At 44.3% G+C, this 25030-nt stretch overlaps 1 protein-coding gene across 1 annotated transcript in view; it reads right to left on the bottom strand.

Moving 5' to 3' along the window:
• The window catches only part of sox6 (SRY-box transcription factor 6), a 757998-nt gene that overhangs the window by 211807 nt on the left and 521161 nt on the right, over positions 1-25030 (bottom strand).

Below are 25030 nucleotides of genomic sequence, written 5' to 3'. Positions count from 1 at the left end.
AATCCAACCTGGCCAATTACGTTCAATCCCTTGACATCAAGGCAGCACTTGACCAAGTGTGGCATCAAGGAGCTCCAGCAGAAATGGAATCAATGGGAATCAGGGGGAAATTCTCTGCTGGTTTGAGCCATACTTTTAAAAAATAAATTTAGAGTTCCCAATTCATTTTTTTCTAATTAATGGGCAATTTAGCGTGGGCAATCCATCTAGCCTGCACATCTTTGGGTTGTGGGGGCGAAACCCATGCAAGCACGGGGAAAATGTGCAAACTCTACACGGACAGTGACCCAGAGCCGGGATCGAACCTGGGACCTCAGCGCTGTGAGACAGCAGTACTAACCAGGTTCGAGCCATACCTAGCATTGCCTAGTGCCTGGCAATGACCATCTCCAACAGAGAGAATCTATCCATCTCCACTTGACATTCAATGGTTCTACCATCACTGAATCCCCCACTATCAACATCCTGGGGGTGATCACTAACCAGAAACTGAACTAGACCTTCCATATAAGCACAATTAGGGATCAATATGAGCACTCAATGCTGGCACATACGTGAAAGAAAGTACTGTGGCTTCGAGCAGATTAGAGACTGGGAATCCCATGGCATTTAACCCACCTCTTGACCCCCCCCCCCCCCCCCCCCCCACCCCCTCCCCAAAAGCACAAATCAGGAGTATCATGGAATAGTCTCCACTTGTCATGATGAGCATAGTTTCAACAGCACTCAAGAATCTTAACGCCATCCAGGACAAAGTAGCCCATATGCTTCGCACCCCATCCACTAGCTTAAACATGCACTCCCTGAACCTCAAACGGCAGCCGTGCGCAACATCTACAAAAGGCACTGCAGCAACACCTCAAGGCTCCTTCGACAACACCTTCCATATCCATGCCATGATCTCTACCATTGAGAAGGACAATGGCAGCAGATGCATGGGAACACCACCACCTGCATGTGCCCTCCAAGCCACACACTGTCCTGGCTCGGAAATATATTTTTGTTCCTTCACTGTTGCTGGGTCAAAATCCTGGAACTCCCTCCCTGACAGCACTGTGGGTGTACCTACACCACAGGGACTGCAGCAGTTCAAGAAGGCAGCCCACACCACCTTTACAAGGGCAATTAGGGGTGGGCAGTAAATGCCAGCTGACACCCACATCCCATGAGAGGATTTTTTAGGAAGCAAAATATACTTAAAACAAATTAAAATATGTTGCAATTTTCCAATGTTATTCATGAAGGCCCACTGTTCAACCTTGCCCCTTGCCTGAGGTGTGGTGATCCTCAGGTTAAATTACCACCTGTCAGTTCTCCCCCTCAAAGGGGAAATCAGCCTATGGTTATCTGGGACTATGTCGACTTTGCTTACTTTTCTGATATTTTAAATTGATAACTATTTCAAAAGTATAATAATCCATATATTCTTTTCACTCCCATCTGTTCTTCAGTTTTAGTCACTGATAGCTGTGCCATTTTCATTCTGTCTTTCAGCTGGTACTTGATGAAGCGCTGCTATTGACCAACAGGAGGCACTCTTTTACAGAAAGGGAGTGTGCCGTCACTTTTACCTCTGGTGTAAGCCCCTGTCACCTCCTTGCATTTCCACCTCTCTATAATCTCACGACCAACCATCAGCGGGCAAATAAAAACTTTCCCTTGTTGATGAAATCCACTGCACCATCGGTCTTTTAAAACCAAATGCACTTTTTTCGTAAATCTAAAGTCAGAGTTTAAATCAAATGTGCCACATGCTGTTTCAAATCATTTTATTCTGTGTTACTTTTCCAAACCACTATGGATGATGTTCGCAGCATATAGGAGCTCGTATTTCTTTGTGCACACCAGAGGAAGTATGAGTGTATAAATAGTGACACACTAGGAAGGGCTACACAACCGCTTAGAGGTGATTTTAATACTGATGGCAAAAAGGGCATTTCCAAGAGAAAGAAAACAGTGTGCAGCACAATTTATTTTGTGGTAAGAAATGTTGTATGGCCCAGTAATTTATTTTTCATAATTCAACCTTGTAATTTATTTTTCAAATCCCAGCTGTCAAACAAAGTGCAGCTGCATAGGTTCCTGCAAAGATTTGTTTACATTTTCTCAGATCCATTTTTGCTAAGGATTTTCCCTCTCTCTTCGAAAAACTTTCTTTCCTTGTGCCGGGAGCACCGTTCCCCAAGCAATGGCATTCTGCAGCAGCTGCTTCATGGCTTGGGTCTTATTCGCCCATTTTACCACCTTCAGGTTGAGAGCACATTGGAAAATGATGGGTTATTTTTGATCTATTGTGTGAACTCATCATCTGCCTGCAACATTTGATCACAGATGTTACAGGCTCTTGTGGCTCTTCGACTAATGCTCTCCACTCAAAGAGGCTTTCCCCAAAACGTTTTCATGGAGGCAGTTACCTTTTAAGCTATGATTGTGAAGGGAAAACGCAGTTTGCGAACCTTGTGATGAACCTTCCCATGGTCACTGTTGTAAAGAACTGTATAAGCGCTCTCCCAAACCCCACGAATAATCATCGAACTGTCTTGATCCTGTTTAATCTTGCGAGATTCCCCGCTGGGTCACTGTCTGTGCGGATGTTCTCTCCACGTCTGCGTGGGTTTCCTCCAGATGCTCCGGTTTCCTCCCACAGTCCAAAGACGTGCAGGTTAGGTGGATTGGCCATGATAAATTGCCTTTAGTGACCAAAAAAGTTTAGGAGGGTTTATTGGGTTATGGGGATAGGGTGGAAGTGAGGGCTTAAGTGGGTCGGTGCAGACTCGATGGGCCGAATGGCCTCCTTCTGCACTGTATGTTCTATATTCTGTATTCTATGTCATAATATTTGACAGAACATGTATATTTGTTCAACAAAAGTTATGAAGACCCAAGAGGGCAATTATTGGGATTTTTAATTGTGAATTTATTCATTGAATTTAAGGGACAATTGGCTAGAAACTACAGTTGCAGGTATCGTGGATAAATAGTTAACAGCCCGATAGTTCCCTGTCTGCAATTCTGATAGCTAAGCTAGCCCATTTGTTTTAACTGCTTCCGTTAAAATAGCAGCTGTTGCATGAATGTATTTGGCATTGATCTGCTAATATTACCAGCCAAAAATCTGAGCAGCTCTTTGCCATAAGATTAAAAACAGTAGTTCACATAAATGTCCTCGGAGCCATTTTACAGATAATCTTCAATCTGTGCTCAAAGACTAAAGTGAGAATCATACCATGAACACTCAATGTTCTCACTAAAGAAAACTCCTGGTGTAGTTCTCTAAGGCCTATGGTGCATCTGAATTGCAGGCCTTTCCCACTGATGAGGCAGCCTTCCTCATGCAACAACACTTGTAAGATACCCTTGTTTTAAAAGGCCACTGGGAAGTTAAGTCCACGCATTGTTGGATTTTGTTGCTAAATTGAATTATCAAAGCCTTTGCCTCCTTGTGGAATATGGCTTTGCAGAACGAGTGTGGTAGCCCTCTGTGTTGGAACTCTCCTTGAAAACAGCTGCTAAACCACGGCAACCAATTAGCCCTTCAGCATCACCTTCTCAATAATGCTTCCTCCAGATCTGGAGCTTTTAAATAGCTGCAGTCTCGGCCGCTTTGTTGGGCTTGAAAATTGCACACATATGAGAGAAATTAAGCTCTCATTTAGCAGAGACACATGCCTGTCAAGTACAGAGGAACAAAGGCTAGTCCCAGGGGCCTACTCAGTACAGCAAGGCTGCCAGTCACACTGTTAGCAATGTTTACGCTTTACGTATTCTATATAAAACTCAATAAATCATTTCATCTGTTCTGCTCTGGTCCTGGCTTGTAAGCACAAGTGTGTTTGCGTGTGTGTCTGTGTGCGTTCAAATGCTTTTTTGTTGTGTTTGTGTGTGCGCGTGTATGCGCTGATGCATCTGGATACGTCTAGATTTGTGTGTGCCTACATGCTTAGTGTAAGCTTCTGTGTGTGTGTCTGTGTGTGTATGTCTGTGTGTATGTCTGTGTTCATGTCTGCGCCTGTGTGCATCCATGTCTGTTTGCAAGTCGTGTCTGTGTGAATGTATCATTCTTTCAAGTGTTCAGTCACCATTCCCCCCCAAATGGCTTTAACCACTCGGGTGAGAGGACATAGAACCAGAACAGCTTATTAATTCAGCGGCAACTTGAATCAGCATATGGTCCTGGCTAGTACTTAATTTTTAGCTTCTTATCAGAAGCCACGAGGAATAAGAAGAGAGGACTTTATATTTCCCTCTGCACCGACAGCTGGAATCCTCGTGACAAGGGGAACTGAAATGAAAAGAAGCTGGTACAGTGCAGTGTTCCCCCTGCACAGCAGGCTGAAGAGAAGCAGGTCTGGCTTTGATAAGTAAAACCAGATCTGCACAAGGAATCTGTGTTCAAGCCCTTACAATTAACAGAGAACACAGTAGAGTCTGAGTGGTTCGCAGAGGAGCGGTACCACCACAATTTCACATCTTGTTATATTAAAATCAATGGCACAGGGAGAGAGAAGGAATAAAAACCTCCTATATGTACATATATAGATATTACACACACCCATGAATGCTACCCGTTTCGCTGTCTTCTCACATTATGTGAAATCACTCAGCAAAGTCACAGCAGCAAGCACAGGGCCTCTTCCTCCCTCAAGAGTGTTAAATTAAACAAAAGTTAATGGATAGAATAAATAGCGGAGGCACTGAATGGAAAAAATTAACTACTGTACCACGAGACACCGGACCACATATCCACAGAACAAGTGGGATATGCAATGATCATGAGGCACTGATTTAATTCTGCGTTGACTACTGCTGTACCAAGTCATTTATTTTACTTGTGCCACCTGTTTTTTTTTCTATTTTCCGACAATGTTTTTTCACCATGTTCCTCATGGATTTTCTTTAAGGAACGGGCATGCTTGTTGTTGTCGCAACTTTGGCGGTACGACCTCACTGATGTGGTCATTGACTATGCCAGAGCCAACAGTCATTCGAAAATAATCAAGCTAAAAAACAATTAAACCACCGCTTGAATAAATCATTGCTTTCAGACACAAACAGGTGGTGGAATTTAACACGTCTTTTTTGTTGTTGTTTTTTTCTTTAAATTTCAGGCCTTTTGAATGCTTGTGGTTTTAAAGTTGTTTGTGACAATTAGTGCTACCCTATGCTGGGAAATGCTTATAATGGGATGTAATGTTTCACTGTCGATTCTCAAGCCTGCTGAGGTGGTGACTGAAAAGATGAGGTACTTCTGCAACAGATGTAATTCAGCAGGTTGAGGCAATGTATTCATGGTCGGGGAGCGATGGCCACAATCACACTTTGAGCCACCTCATCTTCCACTTATAGAGCTGGTGGCCACGTTATCCATGACCAGTGGGGATTCTGTTGAGCGCCATCCCCGGTCATCACGGGAAGTCAAAGCCAGCAGCCTCTGCCGCTGAGTCAATGATGAGGTGTCGGTTCTTTCCGCTGCATGTGACCATGTTTCAATCCGTCCATATGGTGGGTTGATACTAGGTGCCTGAACATGAGCTTGAATGAATCATTCAAGAATGATGGGTGCAATTGCCTGGTGGGTGATTCAGGTCATATTTAATGTAAGATGTGTATTGTTCTTGACTTTTTGCATTTCACAGGGCATGGTGGCATTGCGGTGAATGGCAGATGGGGCAACGTCAGACAGCAGTGGGAGCCAGTCAATTGGAGTGACTTAATCACCCTTCACAGAACCATTTAGTTTAACGCCCACGATCTTTGTGTGGCAAGACCATGAGGCAGAGAAGTATTCTGCAGCAAAGTAGACGAGGGCCATGGTTGCTGGGAGTGGTTGTTTACTCATAAGTGGTTTCCAGAAAGAAAAATAATCAATCCATGTATGTGTTCATAGGGCAGCACGGTGGCATAGCGGTTAGCACTGCTGACTCACAGTGCCGAGATCCCAGGTTCAATCCCGGCTCTGGGTCACTGTCTGGGTAGAGTTTGCTCATTCTCCCCGTGTTTGCATGGGTTGCGCCCTCACAACCCAAAGATGTGCAGCTGGGTGGATTGGACATGCTAAATTGCCCCTTAACTGGAAAGAATTAATTGGGTACTCTGAAAAAAATTTTTAAAGAAAGAATGTATGTGTTCATAAACTCTCCATTCTGACTAACTCAATAACTGAATTTTGTTTTCCATTTCAACCTACCTGGGTGTCCTCACCAGTCCCTCCAGATGTCCAAGACTTTTTTATGCTCCAATCTCTCAGTATGTGCCTGGGATTTCTTCCTAACCCAAACTCTTTGGCTGCCCATCATTTCTCTTCTCTGGGATTCAGTTGGGTTTCACTGATGTTGCTGTGCTTTTATCCATTGCTTTCAGGCATAAATGATTGTTCTCTTCCCGGGCACTAGGTTATACAGATGAACTCTGAGTGTTTGGATCTATGTGGGCTGGGACAAAATGTTTGGCTAGATTGGACTGCTTATGCACTTATATTTGAAGTTGCTCAAATCCACCAAAGCTGAACCACAGACCATTACAATAAAGTCAGGGGACGGAAGCAATACCAGAATCAAATCAAGATGGGGCCTGCTCACTCTGCTAATGATGAATGACATCAGAGGTAACAATACAATACTGTGTGATGCTAAAAATGGCAAAAGTTTAGTCTCAAACTCCTAGTCATGTAGCTAAGGACTTTATTTCTTGCAGGAGAATTGAAAATTAATTACCATATAAGGTACTTTCTCCAAATTGACACCAAGAAAATAAAGTGCATTTAAATGACAAATAGTGTACTCAGTAAGTCTACATTGAAATCAAAGCTGTTTTGTAAAAAGCACTCAATGCCAAACTATGAGGAAGAAAATGAAACAAAATGTTCTCGTGAGGTATACACGTGTTCTCCCAGCCCACCAACTATCAACAAAGAAATTGCACACAGCCTTCCCCTCGTGCAAATATTTAAAACCATATTTTGTAGCATCGACCAAAAAGAGGCAAAATTAAAGCTGATCAATGTCAGACCAAATGTTCGATGGATGTTAGAGGCCTTTTAGGTATGAAGATTTTCAGTAAATTTTCAGCAGCAACAAAGGAGACATCAGATTCAATCCATGATCTTTCTGTCTCTCTTATACAAGTTTGGTTCTGGACCTGGAAAAAAATGTAACTATCTTGGCTGCTTGAGAAACATGGGAGCTAAACAGAAACGTGAAGAGTGAATAAAACACATCACAAACCCAGGTCAGAACCCTGCAACAAAATCATTTCAACAAAAATAAATCCTACTTTGTATTCCATCTGCTCTTCCCAAATATTCTGCACGCAGTGGAACTTCAGCTATCCACGCCAAGATCTCCAGAATATTTGCAGGATAAAAATGACACTTACAATGTAACATTTCTTATGTTACTTTTGCATTGTACTGGTTTCATCAGCACATCTCTGCACCACTTATCCACAAAAAATCACATTGAAATGACTCTGTACCAGTCTGGACCAGCCTTATCAACATCTCATTCAGTTTTGTTGCTGAAAATTATAACGTACTTTTCTTGGTCTCAGGCAAATAATGCTTCCCCAGCATGTCACTCCTTCAGATGGCTTTTCTAATTATAGTCCAGTAAATCTTGGAATAGCATGTGTTAGCAACATGAGGAGCAGTCTATGAAACGAACTGTGAGTTCATAAAACAATCTTGTGGCAGCGTTGACCAAATGTTCATGCATGTGTTTCACACAGTGATATTTCTGCACAAATCATAAAAAGCTCAGTACATCCGACACTATTGTGAGTCGAGCAATTGTTAATGTTATTGTTTGAACAATGGGCGAAATTTTCCCAAAAGATGGCAATGATTCAGGTTATGACTGAAAATCGGCATGTGCCTCCCCAGAGAAGCGGCCAGGTTTTCTCTTCAGATCTTCTAACACTTTGTGGTAAATGCAGGGGGGTGGGGGGAGGGGAGGTGCAGGGGGCATGTTTTGTGCGGTCACTCTGACGGGGCTCCATGGAGCTGGCTCCACAAAGATTGGTCCGCCATTTTTAAAGGGCACCAAGATCCTCAAAGAGAAATGGAAGGTCCCCTCTCCCCCACTACCATCATCAGCATCCGGCCTTCAGTGCCACCCTCCATCGCCAACAACGGCATTGGGGCTTCAGTGCCCCTCCCCCCCCCCCCCCCCGCCACCACCACCATCGGAGCTTAGTGCCCCCGCTGGGCATGAACCCAATTACGTCACCAGTGGGGTACAATTTAAGGCCCTCAACTGGGCTAAGATCGGCCTAGCTGGCTGAAACCTTAGCTGCCTCTTGCAATATGGGAGACAGCTGAGAGATGGGCGGTAAGGCTAGCTACCCATTTTGTTTCATGTTCACGCTGAATTCATATACAGAAGTGGGGGCGAGCGGAGGTGTAAGATTCCCCTCCAACTTTGCAAACAGACTGGCTCAGCCTTAGATGGTTGCCAAGGAGGTGGAAGTTTTGCCGGGCTAGAGAACCTGTCATAAGAATTGGGGGTTTCGGTCTTCCCAATACGTAGTTGGAGGAATTCTCTTCTTATCCAATTCTGGGTGGCAGCAAAGCACTCTAATCATTTCAAGACAGTGGCAAGTTCGGGAGAGATGGTGGTGAGGTATAACTGGGTCTTGTCAGCAGCATACATGTGGAAAGCGATGGGGTGTTTTTATATCATGTTGCTGAGGGGCAGCATGTGGATAAGAAACAATAGGGGACAAAGGATATGCCCTTGGGAAACATCAGGCCAGGGAGAGGAAAGGAAGCCTTTGTCAGTGATTTTTTTGACTTTGATTGGAGAGGTAAGAATAGAGCCAGATGAGAAGAAGGTTGGACTTTGATTGCACAGATTCAAACGTAGATTTCTGGTAAAATGTGCCTCGATTTGAGTAGTGACAGCTCATTTAAAGAGGGAAAGCTGAGGTTGGAAATGGCATGGTAGTTTGCGAGGATGCATGTTCGAGTGTCGTTTTTTTGAGAAGAGAGGATGACAGCAGAGGTTAACAGCTACAAATTGGTCTGCACTCACTTTCAGGCTTGGGGTCAAGCCTTATGATCTGTCTGCATTCAGTCTCATAGAGAGAAGTAGTATGCAAACATTTAGTTGTCTCCAGACTTATCTGGTGTACCCACACTGTTGGCTGGCTGGCTGCATGCTCAACAGCAGGTGTAACAAACTGTAATGCTAGAACCTGTCCCAGCTAGCCTCCAGCATTTAGTCCGTCACACTTAAAGGGGCGTTACACTGAGGAAAGGAAACAATTGCTGACTGCCAGCAAGTGAAAGCAAATGAAATGGTGCAACAGGGCTGCGAGAGTGTTTCTGGTTCACAGACAAGGTGATGGAGGCCTTAATCACAGAGACCAACAGAAGACCATGGGCGGGATTATCTGTAGACTGACGGCAAAATTGGGAATGGTGGTCGAGCGGAGAATGGCTCCCGACGGTGGAATCGGGGCAGGAACCAGTTTGACGCCAGGTCACGATGCTCTGCCCCCTCCAATCCGGCGTCATCAGAACGTGCGTCATGCACAGTCGCAATGCCCTTGGTACGTCATCAGCCGGCCCACCCAAGAAGCTCCCCCTCCAATGGGCCGAGTTCCCGATGACACGGGCCATGTGTGATCACAGCGGTTGGGAGCCTGGCATGCCGGCTGTGGAGAGAGAGAGAGAGAGGGCATGCAGATAGTGTCCAGCTCCGCCACACTCAGCCAAGACCCGTGCCATTGGCCGAGGGGCTTCAGCCAGGGCTGTGGGGAGTGGTGGGGATGTCTCAGTCCTGCATGGCCAGCAGCATTTTTTCCGGCGCGACTGTGTGTGATGGGGGATGTAGGCGTGCGCGACTGCAGCTTGTCAGCCCTGCACATGTGCAGTATTGAACCCGCTGATTCTCCGACCATTTTCCGCGCATTCCACAGGCCTTTCACCCGGCAATGGTGCTAGCCCCTCACCGGTACCGGAATCGGTGAACGTTTCAAGCCAATCTTCCCGTCGTGAAACACCACAAATCCTCCGTTTGTGTCGGCACTTAGTCTCAGGAATGGAGAATCCAGCCCCATGTTTCTGCAGGGCATCAGACGGTCCTCAAGGACCAGGCTCCAAAGGGAATGGCAGCAAGTGGCAAGGAGTCTGGCCCCAAGGAGCAGACAGGAGGATTGCAAAAAGTTATTGGCAGCACGGTAGAGCAGAGGGTAGCACTGCTGCCTCATGGCGCCGAGGTCCAAGGCTCAATCCCGGCTCTGGGTCACTGTCCGTGTGGAGTTTGCACATTCTCCCTGTGTTTGCGTGGGTTTCGCCCCCACAAACAAAGATGTGCAAGGTAGGTGGATTGGCCATGCTAAATTGCCCCTTAATTGGAAAAAAATAATTGGATGCTCTAAAAAAAAATGTTTTAATTCAATCAGCTCTCATGGGTGATTAAAGTCAGTGAATGCATCTTCAAAGGACACCGACTCAACACATCACAAAATTCTCATGCAGCTCAATGCATCACACCTCCATCACTCACCTATCAGCAGTTCCTAGCGGTCAGGAATCAGGGCTAACATTTCGATATTCCACCTCACCCTCATATACCTACTAATGTGCTATCCTCACACCCACCTTCCAATACTTCAAGCTATACATCCATGTCAGGCCGATCCCCCAAACACAGTGCAACACAATACTGAAATTTTCCCCTCTCTCTCTTGCAGGACAAGGGGGCATGAAACTGAATGGAGCAGAGCAAAAGCAGGGGATGAGCTTGTCTGCATCTCTGGAGTCCTACAGAGGTCGTCCGCAACATGGGCAGAGAGACAGAGGGGAGTGTGAGTGAAGCGTGTGGGGGCAGAGTGTAGGTGTGAGGACAGAGTGCGTGTATAAGTCTGGCTCACTCCCAGTATCAGGGTTCTCATTCACTCTCACCCCCCATACACAAACATCCACTCCCACAGTGGATGAAGGTAAGTGAGCATCCAGAACTGGGAGTGAGCTGGATACACACACTCTCACCCTTTCACAGTCTGATGGTCATCTTTATTTATCACCCACTGGGTATTTTTCCTTAGCAAACGGTTTCTTTTCATACCTCAGGTTTTTTTTAAAAAATAATGTTTAATGTTGTGACAAACTTTATCGTTCTGAATTTGCTCATCGGTCCCTTGGCGAGAGAAATTTTGAAATGTGCCCCCCCCCCCCCCTCCCCTCTCACCCCCACCCTTCCCTGTGTGAATAGGGTGCACTATTTGTTCCACTTCTCACATTGTTCTGGGTCGGCCTTACAAAGAGATTGCACACCCCCAGACCTCCCGGATCTTAAAAAGGATTCCATGAGAAATGTCAACCTGTTCTTTTTCTTCCAAAAAATAATTGTGTATTTCCAGCAATTTATCTTTTCATTACAGCTTACTAGCTCAGAAGATCTCATTTTTTTCAGCTCAGAATTGATCAGTGTCTCAATTACACTTTATCAATTACTGCACATTGCCTTGACTTCAAAGTATAAAATGGTAGCCCTGTTTGAGATGGTCTTCAAAAGCTACGCTGTAAAAGGTTCCACCCATGAGTGAGTGATACATAGTAAACCCTGAAAAATGCTTTAAAACAATCTGGAATGTAGTCTCGAAAACCATAATAGGATATGGTACAAGTGATTAAGTGAACCTTAACCCCACCCTACTGGTTACGCTGAAACTAGTGACACATTATCTTATAATGAAACACACCATTGCCATATGGCAGCTTATTAAACACAGAGACACTCTTTCTTCACTCTAAGAAAGCTGCACTTGCAGGCCAGTAAAAATTAAATTAACACAACGGTCTTTCAAACACCTTCCAGCCTTCTCCAAGAATTTCACTTTATTTGCTCAAAGATTTTAATGCTTTCAAATTAATTCAGATCCTGCAAGTAAAAACAACAGATATTTTTCCATCATTTCTAACAGCTCGCTGCACTGAATGGGTAATTGGAATAAAGAGACTTAGGAGAGATTCTCTGTTCGCAACTTGAGCGCGAGGCAGGGTGCGCACCCATTTCAGTATTGAAATAAATCAAAGCAACATATGAAGCAGAGGTACATTTATTAACCTTCACCACAACCACTCCAACTTCTTCATTCCAAATAACTCAAGTCTGATTATTTTTATTATCTTTGTCAATGCTCAGAATTTCCATTTAAAATGTAAATGAAACGTGGCTTCAGTGACCTGCTTGACCAAAGTGTCCGAAAGATCCATGGGGAAAATCTACTGATGGAATCTTATTTTGGTAATATTGTTCGCAGTGAAGATAAAGCTTCCAAAGGGATTCCCTGATATTCTGGCGTATATTGCCTAGATAAACAGGGTACAGTTTCTCAAAGGCATCTCCTACTCCTCCTACTCTTCCTTCAAATTTACAGCAGACAATGAGGGGACTTCAACACTGCCCCTGCCCCCCCCCCCCCCCCCCCCCCCCACCACCCCACCTCCGCTCCCTCAGGAAATGCATCTATGGCCCGAAAGCGTCATTGTAATTGAATTGTTAACACGTTCACTTCTGAATCAAAAATATGACAGTTTACAGAACACAGAAAATAAAACATACAATGCAGAAGGAGGCTATTTGGCCCATCGATTCTACACCGACCCCTTGAGCCCTCACTTCCACGCTGTCCCCGTAACCCAATGACCCCTCCTAAACGTTTTGGACATTAAGGGGAATTTAGCATGGCCAATCCACCTAACCTGCATGTCTTCGGACTGTGGGAGGAACCGGAGCACCCGGAGGATACCCACGCAGACACGAGGAGAACATGCAGACTCCGCACAGAGTGTGACCCAGCAGGGAATCGAACCTGGGACCGTGGCGCTGTGAAGCTACAGTGCTAGCCACTGTGCTACCATGCTGCCCTCATCACAAAACATGGGAAGTGCTGTATTATTGGATGAGATTTTAAACCATGGCCTGAACAGGCAGATGTAAAAGCTCTCATGCTGTTGATGAAGAGCTGTTAGTTATCTCATTGCCCCAACAGCATTCCTCCCTTAAATAAATTGGCTGCAGCATTTGCTGTCCTAACGGTGTTTGCAGTACCAAAGTAATCCATTAGATGTAAAGTGCTTTGATTAATCACCATCATAGAATTTACAGTGCAGAAGGAGGCCATTCGGCCCATCGAGTCTGCACCGGCTCTTTGAACAAGCACCCTACCCAAGCCCACACCTCCACCCTATCCCGATAACCCAGTAACCCCACCCCACACTCAGGGCAATTTTTTGGACACTAAGGGCAATCTAGCATGGCCAATCCACCTAACCTGCACATCTTTGGACTGTGGGAGGAAACCGGAGCACCCAAAGGAAACCCACGCAAACACGGAGAGAACGTGCAGACTCCGCACAGTGAACCAAGCCGGGAATCGAACCTGGGGCCCTGGAGCTGTGAAGCAATTGTGCTAATCACCATGCTACCGTGCTGCCCCTGAGTAATCTTGAGGATGTGGTAAATGCTACATAAATGCAGGATATTTCTTTCTTTACCATGTAAGCATTGCACTAATATCAGGGTTTCTCGTCAGGACCTCATGATTAAATCAGTCTGCATATGTGATTTCAGTGTACCGCGTCATTGCTCCAGCCTTTCCAACAGCAATAGATCTGAAGATTTAATCTACAAATTAAAGTTTCAGTTTTTAATTACCAAGTTAACCATTAGATATATAAAAATAAAATATGCTACCGCGCAAGAAATTACTCTCAAAGTTGCAACTGTAATGTCGACATTAACTGACAAATTCCTTACGTGAGATTTTAACACACTCACACCCCACTCACTTCCAGTTAAATTCGAGTCCTCGGGGTGGGATTTTCCAGCCTTTCCTGCTGGCAGAATTTTCCAGTTCTGCCAATGGCAGGCCGCCTCCACCGCTGCAAATCACACTGTGGAGGGGACGGAAAATACCCCCTTAAAGTCTATGTATGGCCGTCCTCTGCTGCTTTGAAAGAAAAAAGCATGACTTGCATTTATATAACACCCATCACAACCACAGGAAGTCCCAAAGCACTTTACTTACAACAAAGTGCTTTTAAAAAAAATTTAGAGTACCCAATTATTTTTTCTCCAATTAAGGGGCAATTTAACGTGGCCAATCCACCTAACCCGCACATCTTTGGGTTGTGGGAGACATGGGTAGAATGTGCAAACTCCACACGGACAGTGACCCAGGGTCGGGATTCGAACCCGGGTCCTCAGCGCCGCAGTCCCAGTGCTAACCACTGCGTCACATGCCACCCGCAACAAAGTACTTTTGAAATACAATCACCATTATGGAGGCAATGCGGGAACAGGTGTAAGCCCATTAAAAATAAATAAATTGGTTACTGTCTGTGTAGGCAAAGGAATGTTATCAAAACATGTTCAGCCTTTGTAGGCCAATATCACCAACAGGAAATTTCCAGGGCAGAGTCCTCAACAATACGTCATCCAGGTAATGCTGAGCCTAGGGATGTATGAGCATTTCTGAATTTTCTAAAATATCCCATTGTTCGTTTGGGGGAAAAAAAGATTCTTTATGATAAATGTTAATTGTTCAAGTTATGGCTGATCTGCAATATCCATCTAATTACTAGTGACTGATGTAATTCGTATAGATATCCATGTCTGCCTGATCTATTTCTTAGCATCTGGCAGACCCGGGCCAATAAATTGTTTTGACATTGTGTCTAATAGTGATTAATGTCCAGTATTATAATTCATGAATTATTAGGGATATTAACCCAACTGATTGATACAAGTACATTAATTACTAAAGTCCCAAAAGGTCACCTTTGTACTTCCCCAATATGCCACCCTCGTATATCTAATAAAGACTTGATAATCTCAGTTCCCGGAGATCACCCTGCAGGTGGTGATGTATTTTCAAATCTTTCTACGTATTAGTGACAAACTCATAATCAGCTACCTTAGTAGATAGCTACCCTCCCCAACTCTGTTATCCAATTTTCCACTCCATTGCGAGTGGGTACTGTTTTTTATTAGCTTGGCTAATTTCTCCCACTTCCACTTAGTCATGGGCAACTCATTTCCTTCATCGCCACCATCACTGCTGATGGAAATGTTTTCCTTATTTGCTATTTGCTTAGTTAAAAATGCTGTCCTCATTACAAAATCATGCTGGCGTGCACTTTTAAGGGACCTACGGTGAGTGCCAATGACAACAATGATGGAGAATGGATCCAGCACACTCCAGACTCACCCAGTTGCATATTTCCACTATTAGAACATAGAACATAGAACAGTACAGCACAGAACAGGCCCTTCGGCCCTCGATGTTGTGCCGAGCAATGATCACCCTACTTAAACCCACGTAACCCGTATACCCGTAACCCAACAATCCCCCCATTAACCTTACACTACGGGCAATTTAGCATGGCCAATCCACCTAACCCGCACATCTTTGGACTGTGGGAGGAAACCGGAGCACCCGGAGGAAACCCACGCACACACGGGGAGGACGTGCAGACTCCACACAGACAGTGACCCAGCCGGGAATCGAACCTGGGACCCTGGAGCTGTGAAGCATTGATGCTAACCACCATGCTACCGTGTTATTAGAACAAAAAAAAATTAGTTACAATGAATTCAAAATGTCCTCAGGGCATACTTATCTAACCTAGAGTTTGGTGTTCCAAGGAGAAACACACTGAAAATCATTTTACAGAGGCTGAATTACAGACGCAGTGGGTACAGTCTGACAGCTGCAAATACCATTCAGCACTTCAAAGGGTGAAAGTCATCTTCTATTCAATTAGCTGCCCTTTTGGTTAATGAGGGGTAGCCTGTTAAAAATAAAAGTTAAATATTGGACTTTCTTTTTTTTAAAAAAAGGACGTCTCTCTTCAGTTAATGAAGGGGGAGAGCAGAGAGGGAAAATACAATCAGTGTGAGAAGAAAAACAGTTGTCTTTCTTTTCTTTTCAAATTACAATTATGAATTTGCAGAAAAGGTCTGTGAAGTTTACCTCAGCAACGGCATGTAATGGCCCAACCTATTTGGCCTGTTTAGATCTTCTGTCTTCTTTCAAAGACACATCAGACTCTTGTAGTGTGCCAATTGAAGTGTCAGCTTTCTTTAGCTGAGTTGATTTGGAATGTGTACATTCCCTAACTGAGCTCGTAGGGAGGGTATCACTTACACGATAAATAACAAAAAAGGAATGGTCTCCAGAGTCAAAGAGAATAATTATAATTACTCTTGGGTTGCCCTTTCTCTGCCAGGCTCAGTGCACAGATACAGCTCAATGACACAACTGTGTACATCAAGCTTGCAACAGTGAGATTTAACTGGGCTTCCTACTGATCAAGCACCACAAAACAGAATAAACCATCTTACTCGCCATGGTCTTGTCATTCCACCTGTAATAACTCACTTCCACACTTTAAGTTCATTTGACCGGGGGAGTGATCACTCAGGCAACAGATAGTGTAGAACAGAAAGATTCGATGGAGCCAGGAACGCATAGTAAGATAAAAGAGGAACTCTAGCAGAGAGGTGCAATCACAGTCCTATCCTTGTGCAGCCATCAGATTAGTGGCTGTAAAAAAAAGTCTCACTAAGCATCACAATAATGTATTTAAATGGACTGCTTTGACCTTTCACCAGGAACATCTCTTCAGAAGCAGTTAATATAATGCACAAATATGATGCAATTTATATATCATCTTCCCCTTAATAAATTATTTTTCTTCATTTACAATGAAGTATTCTCCTTACATCATGCAGTATGATTGTCTCGTCCATGGTCTCTGCTGTTGCTTTTCATTCAGCTACTAGTGAGAATGACCTGTGGTGATGTGCCTTTTTGCTTTGTCTTCCTCTTTGTGGGACAATAGCTTGCTTTGCCTTGATAAACCCATTCTCCATGCCCACCATTTCTCAGTAACCATTTTTATAAAATAAATTTACAATACCCAATTCTTTTTTTATCCAATTAACAGCCAATTTAGCATAGTCAATCTACCTGCGCTGCACATCTTTGCGTTGTGGAGGTGAGACCCATGCAGACACCTGGAGAATGTGCAAACTCCACACGGACAGTGACTCGGGGCTGGTATCGAACCTGGATCCTCAGCGCCATGAGGCAGCAGTACTAACCATGCTCAGTATCCATAATGGAAATTAAAAAACCGGCCTTGATAATCCGGACTCTGGTTCTTGTTTCACGAGCCACTTGAAGTAATACTCCTGCTTTTGTCACAAGCATGCCATTTTTCTAATTCACTTATGCAATAGAATTTAGAATTTAGAATTTACAGTGCAGAAGGAGGCCATTCGGCCCATCGAGTCTGCACCAGCTCTTTGAAAGAGCACCTTACCCAAGCCCACACCTCCACCCTATCCCCATATATATATATATATATATATATATATATGTGGATATATGGATGTTTGTTGCCTATCCTTGCTCTCGAGAACGTTATAGTGAGCACCTTTTGAACCACTGCAGACTTTGTGGTCTACTTCATTCCTAGTTTATCTAACGTTTTGCCACATGCCCCTGGAGCAGTGATTTCTTATTATGAGTGTAGATAAGTTTACCTTTTTAATTCGTTAATCAGTTTTGTCTCTCATTTTTTGCTTTGCTGCTGTACCTTCCCAACTTGATTCTGCTTGTCCAACACTTGGCAATCTTGTTTATTACATTTATTATAGTTGCATCCAACCTTGCTGCAGCTCCTGCCAGCATTATGGCCTCCTTCGCTAACCCTGCTCCTCATCTTATTGCTGTCTGTTTTACAAAATAATTATGATTTTGATATAAGCTTTAGAGTCGGGCTGTAGGTTAAATTGGGCTTAGGGGTGCCAGTTATTCCCCTACTTTTCTGTCCTCAAAGCATTCACTCCTTACTCAGGTTCACTTCCAACACCAGTCTTTTGACATTCGCCATCATCGAGCTAATTTGGCACTGACAACTGGTCAAACATGGAATAAAAACAGAAAATACTGGACAATCTGAGCAGGCCTGACAGCATCTGTGGAGAAAAAAGGGATCTAACATTGAGTCTGGATGATTCTTTGTTAAAGCTAGGGAGAACTGGAAATAGGGTCAGATTTATACTCATTGGGGGGGGTGAGGGGGGGGGGGGGGGGGGGGTGGAGCAGTGGGGCTGGATAGAGGACCAGCGTGCTCAAGCATGGAACTTTTTCTTAGTTATTATGGCTCAGCTATTGAACCATTAGAAGATACTGCAACTCGCTGTCCCTCTATTTATGGCAGTTATGAAAGGGAATGAACAGATAGAATGGGTGAATATCTGAGAATTAGAAATATTTATATGGAACTGTCTCATGACATTAAAGTTCATGCCGGGATGAGGGTGGGGGTGGATTTTAAGTGGTCTTCGAAAAGACACGTTTGATGGGCTGAATATCCTTTTATCCCTTCATATTTCCATATGCTCTTCCTAGCAGCTCACCCCTCAGGTTAATACAGAAACAATAAAAATAATGAATGGAAGATAAAAAGCAATAATAACGGCTGAAGGAAGATAAATGGACAACTTAATAATGCTTGAGCCAGTACTAGTTACGTGTTGTATAGAGAGCTTCCACTCATGTAATTGCTGACTGGTGTCGAAGTGTGAACCCATAGGCAATAGGAGTGGAAGTTCTCACTGAATATTACCTTCAGGATCTCAGCCAAATGGTTAAGTAGCTCAGTTTGAAGGGTAAGAGGTTGATATGGAGGTCAAGGGTACCATTGCAAAGCTGATTTTTCCCTCACAACGGGATAGTGATCAGGAACAGGAAACAGGGCTTTTCTTTTTCTGGTGGCTCAGTTTTTAAGCACTCTGACCTCTGAGTCAAAAGGTTGTGGGTTCAAGTCCTACTTCAGGGCTTAAGGCAGAAAATCTAGGCTGAGACTCCAGTAGAGTACTGTATTTTCACTGGTGCTGTCCTTTGGACAAGACAAAAACCACAATCCTGTCTGTCCTTTCAACTGAATGAAAAAGGTCCCTTGGCTAATATTTATACTTCAATCAATGTCACAGAAACAAATTATCTGATCATTATCACATTGCTGTTTTATGGGAGCTTGCTATGCGTAAATTAGGCACTGCACCCTGTACATTACAACAGTCACTGTACTTGGAAAGTACTTCATTGTCTGCATTGCAGAAGCAGTATGCAACAGAGTTAAGCGATCCCATAACCAATAGATCAGATCAAAGGTCTGCCACATCTAGTCATGAATAATGGTGGACACTTGCCTCCAGCAATATCGCCATCCTTAATGACGGGGGAGCACAGCACATCAGAGCAAAATACAAGGCTGAAGCATTTGCAACCATCTTCAGCTGAGTTGATGAACCATCTAGGCCAACTCCTGAGATTACTAAAATCATTTATGCCAATTTTCAGCCAATTAGATTCACTCCATATAATAAACAGCTGAAGACCCTGGATACTGCAAAGGCTATAGATCCTGACAACATCCCAGTAACAGTACTGAAGACATATGCTCCAGAATCAGCCTTGTCCACAGTCAAGCTGCTCCAACACAGCTACAACTGGCATCTACCAGGCAATTTGGAAACTTGCCTATGAATGGCTGTCCACAAAAGGTTGGACAAATCCAATCCGGCCAATTTCCACTCATCAGCCTCCTCTTGATAGCACTGTTGACAACATCTCCTAAAACTTTACTGATGATCAAGTGGCACTTAAACAGCAATAGCGTGCTCACTGGTACTCGGTTTGAGTTCCGCCTGGGCCACTTGGCTCCATTAAAGCCTTGGACTAAAGAACGGAAAACCAGAGGTGAGGTGTGAGTGACTGCCCTTCATATCAAGACGGTATTTGATGGAGTGTGGCTTCCAGGAGCCCTGGCAGAAGTGAGGTCAATGTGAATCAGGAAAAAACTCTCCACTGGTTGGACTCAAACCTAGCACAAAGGAAAATGGTTGTGTTGGTTGGAGGTCATCATCTCAGACCCAGGACATTTCTGCAGGAATTCCCCAGGCTAGTTTACTTGGCCCAATAATCCTCAGCTGCTTCATCAATGACTTTCCCTCCATCGTAAGGTCAGGAGTGGGGATGTACGCTGATGATTAGACAATGTCCAGTATCATTCATAATTCCTCAGATACTGAAGCAACCCATATTCATATGCTTCAAAACTCTCAACATTCAGGCATGGGCTGAAGAAAGCCAGGCAATGACTCTCTAACAAGAGAGAATCTAACCATCTCCCTGACATTTAATGGCATTACCCTCGCTGAATTCCTTCACAATCAATATCCTGGGGTTGCCATTGATCAGAAACTGAGCTGAACCAGCCATATAAATACTGTGGATAGAAGAACCGGTCAGAGGCTGGGAACTCTGAGGAGAGTAACACCCCAAAGCCTGGCCACTGTCTACAACTAGGAGTTACAATTAGATGAGGGGGTGCGGTGTGAGAGCTTGCATAGGGCGAACACTTTGTCATCGAGCGCGAGCCTGGGCCTGATACAGCTGAAGATGGTACACTGGGCGCACTTAACTAGAGCTAGGATGAGTCGGTTGTTTGAGGGGATGGAAGATAAGTGTGAGCATTGTGGGAGGCAAATCATGTTCATATGTTCTGGGCATGAGCTGAGCTGGTGAGATTTTGGGTCTCTTACTTCAGCATCATGTCAGCAATTCTTAAAATGTCTGGGGGATCTTATGGAGTTTTTGCACGTTGAGAACATTAAGTACACGTTAAGGGGTGCAAGTGCAGGGTTTTATAAAAGATGCTGACCTTTCATCCTGTTCTTTAAAGAGTTAATCACCATCAGCTATTAGGAGGGGTTGGGGGGTTGCTGTTGTGCTTGAGGGTGCGGTTTGTTTTATTTTATTGTTCTGTATTTTTTTTTACAAAGTTCAATAAAAATGGGCGGGTTCTCTGACCCCCCACTGGGTTGGAGAATCGCCGGGGGGCGGCGTGAATCCCGCCCAGACACCAACTGCCAAATTCCAGCGCCAGGGTTTTGGCGGGGGTGGTAATCACGGCAGTTGGCAGCTGCTGGTTGCCCACCCCCCCGGCAATTCTCTGGCCCACGGTAGACCGAGCGGCCGCCCGTTTTCGGCCGGTCGCGCCAGCATAAATCGAACCAGGTCTGTACAGGCGGGACCTGGCTCTACAGGCGGCCTGCAGAGTCCTGGGGGGGGGGCATGGGGGGGACGTGGTGGGATCTGGCCCCGGGGGGTGCCCCCCGGTGGCCTGACCCGCGATCCGGACCCTCCGATCCGCGGACGGGCCTGTGCCATGGGGGCACTCTTTCCCTCCGCGCCAGCTGCTGTCAACCTCCACCACGGCCGGCACGGAGAAGAACCCCTCTGCAAATGCTCTGGGATGACGCCAGCACACGCTGGTGCTCCCGTGCATGCGCAAACGCGCAGGCCGGCGGAGGCCCTTCGGAGACCGTTGGCACGGCACCAAACCCTTCCATGCCGGCTGGCGTGGCGCCAACCCCACAGGCGCCGGCCTAGCCCCTGAAGGTGTGGAGGATTCTGCACCTTCCGAGCAGCCCGACGCCGGAGTAGTTCACGCCTCTCCTCGGCGCTGGTACGGCCCGTCCCGCTGGGTAGGGGAGAATCCCGCCCAATATATTTTGATTAATGCCAACACCAACATCTCATGAAAGAATAAATTAAAATGCTTTGGGACATTCAGTGGTTGTGAAACTTGCTACAGAAATGCAAATCTTTTTTGGGGGGGATTCTAGGAAGCTGACTATAACAATCCTGGTAGTCCCAACTGAAATCAGCCAGTTAATTAGAGTCGAAGTCAGTCCTGGGAACGTCCAGAGCTGGTGTATACAGAAGAATGTCTTCATCAGCTGAACACTGAATTCCACACAGCGCAATCTTTGTGATGGGACAGGTTCTGACTTCTGCAGGTGGGACAAGGGCTGTCTCCAACAATAACTTCTTGTCAGACCCGTGATAAGGGAACAGTCAGGACAACTTTTCGTGCGGTTTAATTAAAATAAAAAAAATTATCATATAACACATCCATCTGTCCTTTTATTTAACAAGACTGGAGTAACTCACCGTGAACTGAAATATACAAAGAATTTGTTAAGAAATGTGTTTTACAGGTGTTAGTTTGCTAACTCCCAACAGATCCAATATGTGTGAAAAGTGCCTCACACATTCCTGAAAAGTAATGCAAAAACTGAACAAATAATTAGTGCTGTAATTTGCAGAAAATTTGGATTCTTTCATTTGTTAAAAAAGACCTGAGCAGAATTTGTTTTAAAATAAAACGTGTCATTTGAACAGCACATGTGCTGCAGACCTGGTAAGCAAAGCAAAGCAGAAGATAACGGCGCATTTTAATTTTCGGTCTGCTGAGAACTTTGCTTGAAGTTTTTCAAGTTAGCTAACCAGAAGACTTTGCTTGATAGAATAAATAAATTAAAATAAGAGTTTTAAGCATTTTTACATTTCTGCTCGAACAATATTGAGTTTCCCCACACTGCGACCTTGTTAGAGCTTGTACCAAAGCACAGAAATACTCATCTCATTTTTCCCCGCTCCGTTATCAATTCAGTTCTTAATCCATAAGGATCTTTGCTGACACGTCAATTTCTTCTCTCGATACACATTTTATATGCTTCCCCTTTGTAATGTAGACTGATCTCTCCGTATGCTTTCCACAGTCGCAGACTGTCCCTAGAGTTTCCCCTCTGTCATTAAGTTAATTGTCCATTTGATTGGTCTCTTTGATTGGATGAACGGACATCGCGCGACAATTGCCAGGCAGGGAACACTTCAGCAGTCAAGGGCATTCAGCTACTGATCTCTGGGTAACCATTCTCCAAGGCGGCCTTCAGGATGCGCGACAATGCAAAATCGCCAAGCAGAAACTTATAGCCAAGTTCCGCACACATGTGTATGGTCTCAACCGGGACCTTGGATTCATGTCGTATTACATTCATCCCCCACCATCTGGCCTGGGCTTGCGAAATCCTACCAACTGTCTTGAGACAATTCATACCTCTTTAACCTGGGGTTACCCCAATCTCTGGATCAGTAAAGACTTAATTACCTGCAAATTCTTGCATTCAAAGCATTGTCTTGCATCTTTGACTTTTATCTATATATATGTTTCTGGAACATACCTCTCATTCACCTGAGGAAGGAGCAGTGCTCCAAAAGCTAGTGATTTGAAACAAACCTGTTGGACTTTAACCTGGTGTTGTAATTCCTTTGTAATGTGATTCCTTTATTGCAGTGACTGTTCCCTCCACAATATTCACCTCTCCTCCTGCCATGGATATTTCTGCGCATATGACCTGCAGATTGCTCCATCTGTGCTGCCTCCTCCCCAGCTGCAAACTGTTCTTTCCATAGAATTCTCATCAATTTTGTGGACTGTTTGATTCCAATGGAAGCACAGGGAGATCATGTGGAGGGATTATTCTGTATCACAGAGCCAATACGGATTATTATTCTCACCCCATGTGCTCCCCCTGTCCACAGATCATTCTGCCCATACGACATGCCCCGCACTGTCAGTGAAACAGTATCATATCCTCAAAAGTTTTGGTTTATCAGTGTAGTCATTTCTAAGCATTTATGTTCAAAAATTATATTAATCCATTGAGCAAGAAACATAGAAAAATAGCAGAATGTAAATGAAAAAGTAAATTATCCAGCCACTCTTCCTATCCATGATGGTACATCGTTCAGTGTAGCGTTATATAATTCAATGTAGTGTGTGTTGAAACTGGGTGGTTTCATCTCAACTTAATATGTCCACCATTTACAAAGTGGTTTCAAACTAGTTAACATTGCTGTTAAAATTGACACAGGAAGCTGCTATGAATGTGTTTAACATGCATACATCATTCAGAGTAATTTCAAGGCTAATGTCTGCTGATGATTTTTTTGTGTATTAACATTATTTGAGAAGGTCTGCATCAATGCTGCTTGAATATAATTGCAGGGTAGCTGGTTGAGTTTAGAAGGGCTCTGTCAGGTCTTCGTTTGGTACTTTTAGACAAATTCAGTTCCAGTGAGAACTATAGCAAAATCACTCTCATGGCCCAGAGGACTGCCAAAGCTCTGCACTTTGATTAGTTAGCGAACTCTGATGCTGTATAAAGTGCTTAGCAATTTCCATTAGAAATTTTCCCATGCTTGAATTATGTTTCTTTTAAATAAATTTATAGCATCCAATTCATTTTTTCTCCCAATTAAGGGGCAATTTAGCATGGCAATCCACCTACCCGGCACATCTTTGGGTTGTAGAGGTGAGACACACACAGACATAGGAAGAATGAGTTAGCTCCACACAGACAGTGACCCAGGGTTGGGATTGCGAACCACTGCGCCACCATGCCACCCACTGAATAATCTTTATTGTTTGCACACTCCTTTTACAAGTCCCAAAAGGCGCTGGTTCACAGTGATACAACCGGCCAAGCCTTCCACCAGTGCACCCACAAGTCACACTCGACAGTGAATGCTGATGACTTACTTAACCTTGGAAAGTGTAGTCAAGCCCAGTGCTGTTCTCAATCATCATCCACACAAGCATTTTCTAGAGTGATAGAATGGCTAGAATTCAGAGGTAAGCAACCCTGTTTGAATTTTCAAACTCACAATGCTGACTCTAACCACTGCAATCCTGTTAAAGATGCTCAATTTTTAAAATACAACATAAAAGCATTTTTTTTCAGATGATCCAAGCCTACTCTTGAGTTGAAGCCATAACATCTGCCACCTGTATTTTACAACAAGGACTAGTAATCCTACATGATTCAATCCTGCCCGAATTGGATTTAGTTTTTGAGAACACATGTCTTCCTTCAATATCCTTCTCATCACTTTCAAATTCCTCTATGCTCTCATTTCACCTTGCCAAATAAATCCCTAGCAGCACACCACACCCCTCCCCGAAATTCTCTGCCATGTAACCGCCTTCAGCCTCTCCCAAGCTACCTTTCTATTATCTCATTCCTCTCCACCTCATTGTTTTTGACCATCTGTAAAACAATCTTGAAACATCTTTCAGTGTGTGATTGAGATA

Source organism: Scyliorhinus canicula, chromosome 9, assembly GCF_902713615.1.
Source record: "Scyliorhinus canicula chromosome 9, sScyCan1.1, whole genome shotgun sequence".
NCBI lineage: Eukaryota > Metazoa > Chordata > Chondrichthyes > Carcharhiniformes > Scyliorhinidae > Scyliorhinus > Scyliorhinus canicula.
The sequence above is the reverse complement of the archived record's forward strand: the minus strand, read 5'-3'. Positions and strand labels throughout refer to the sequence as shown.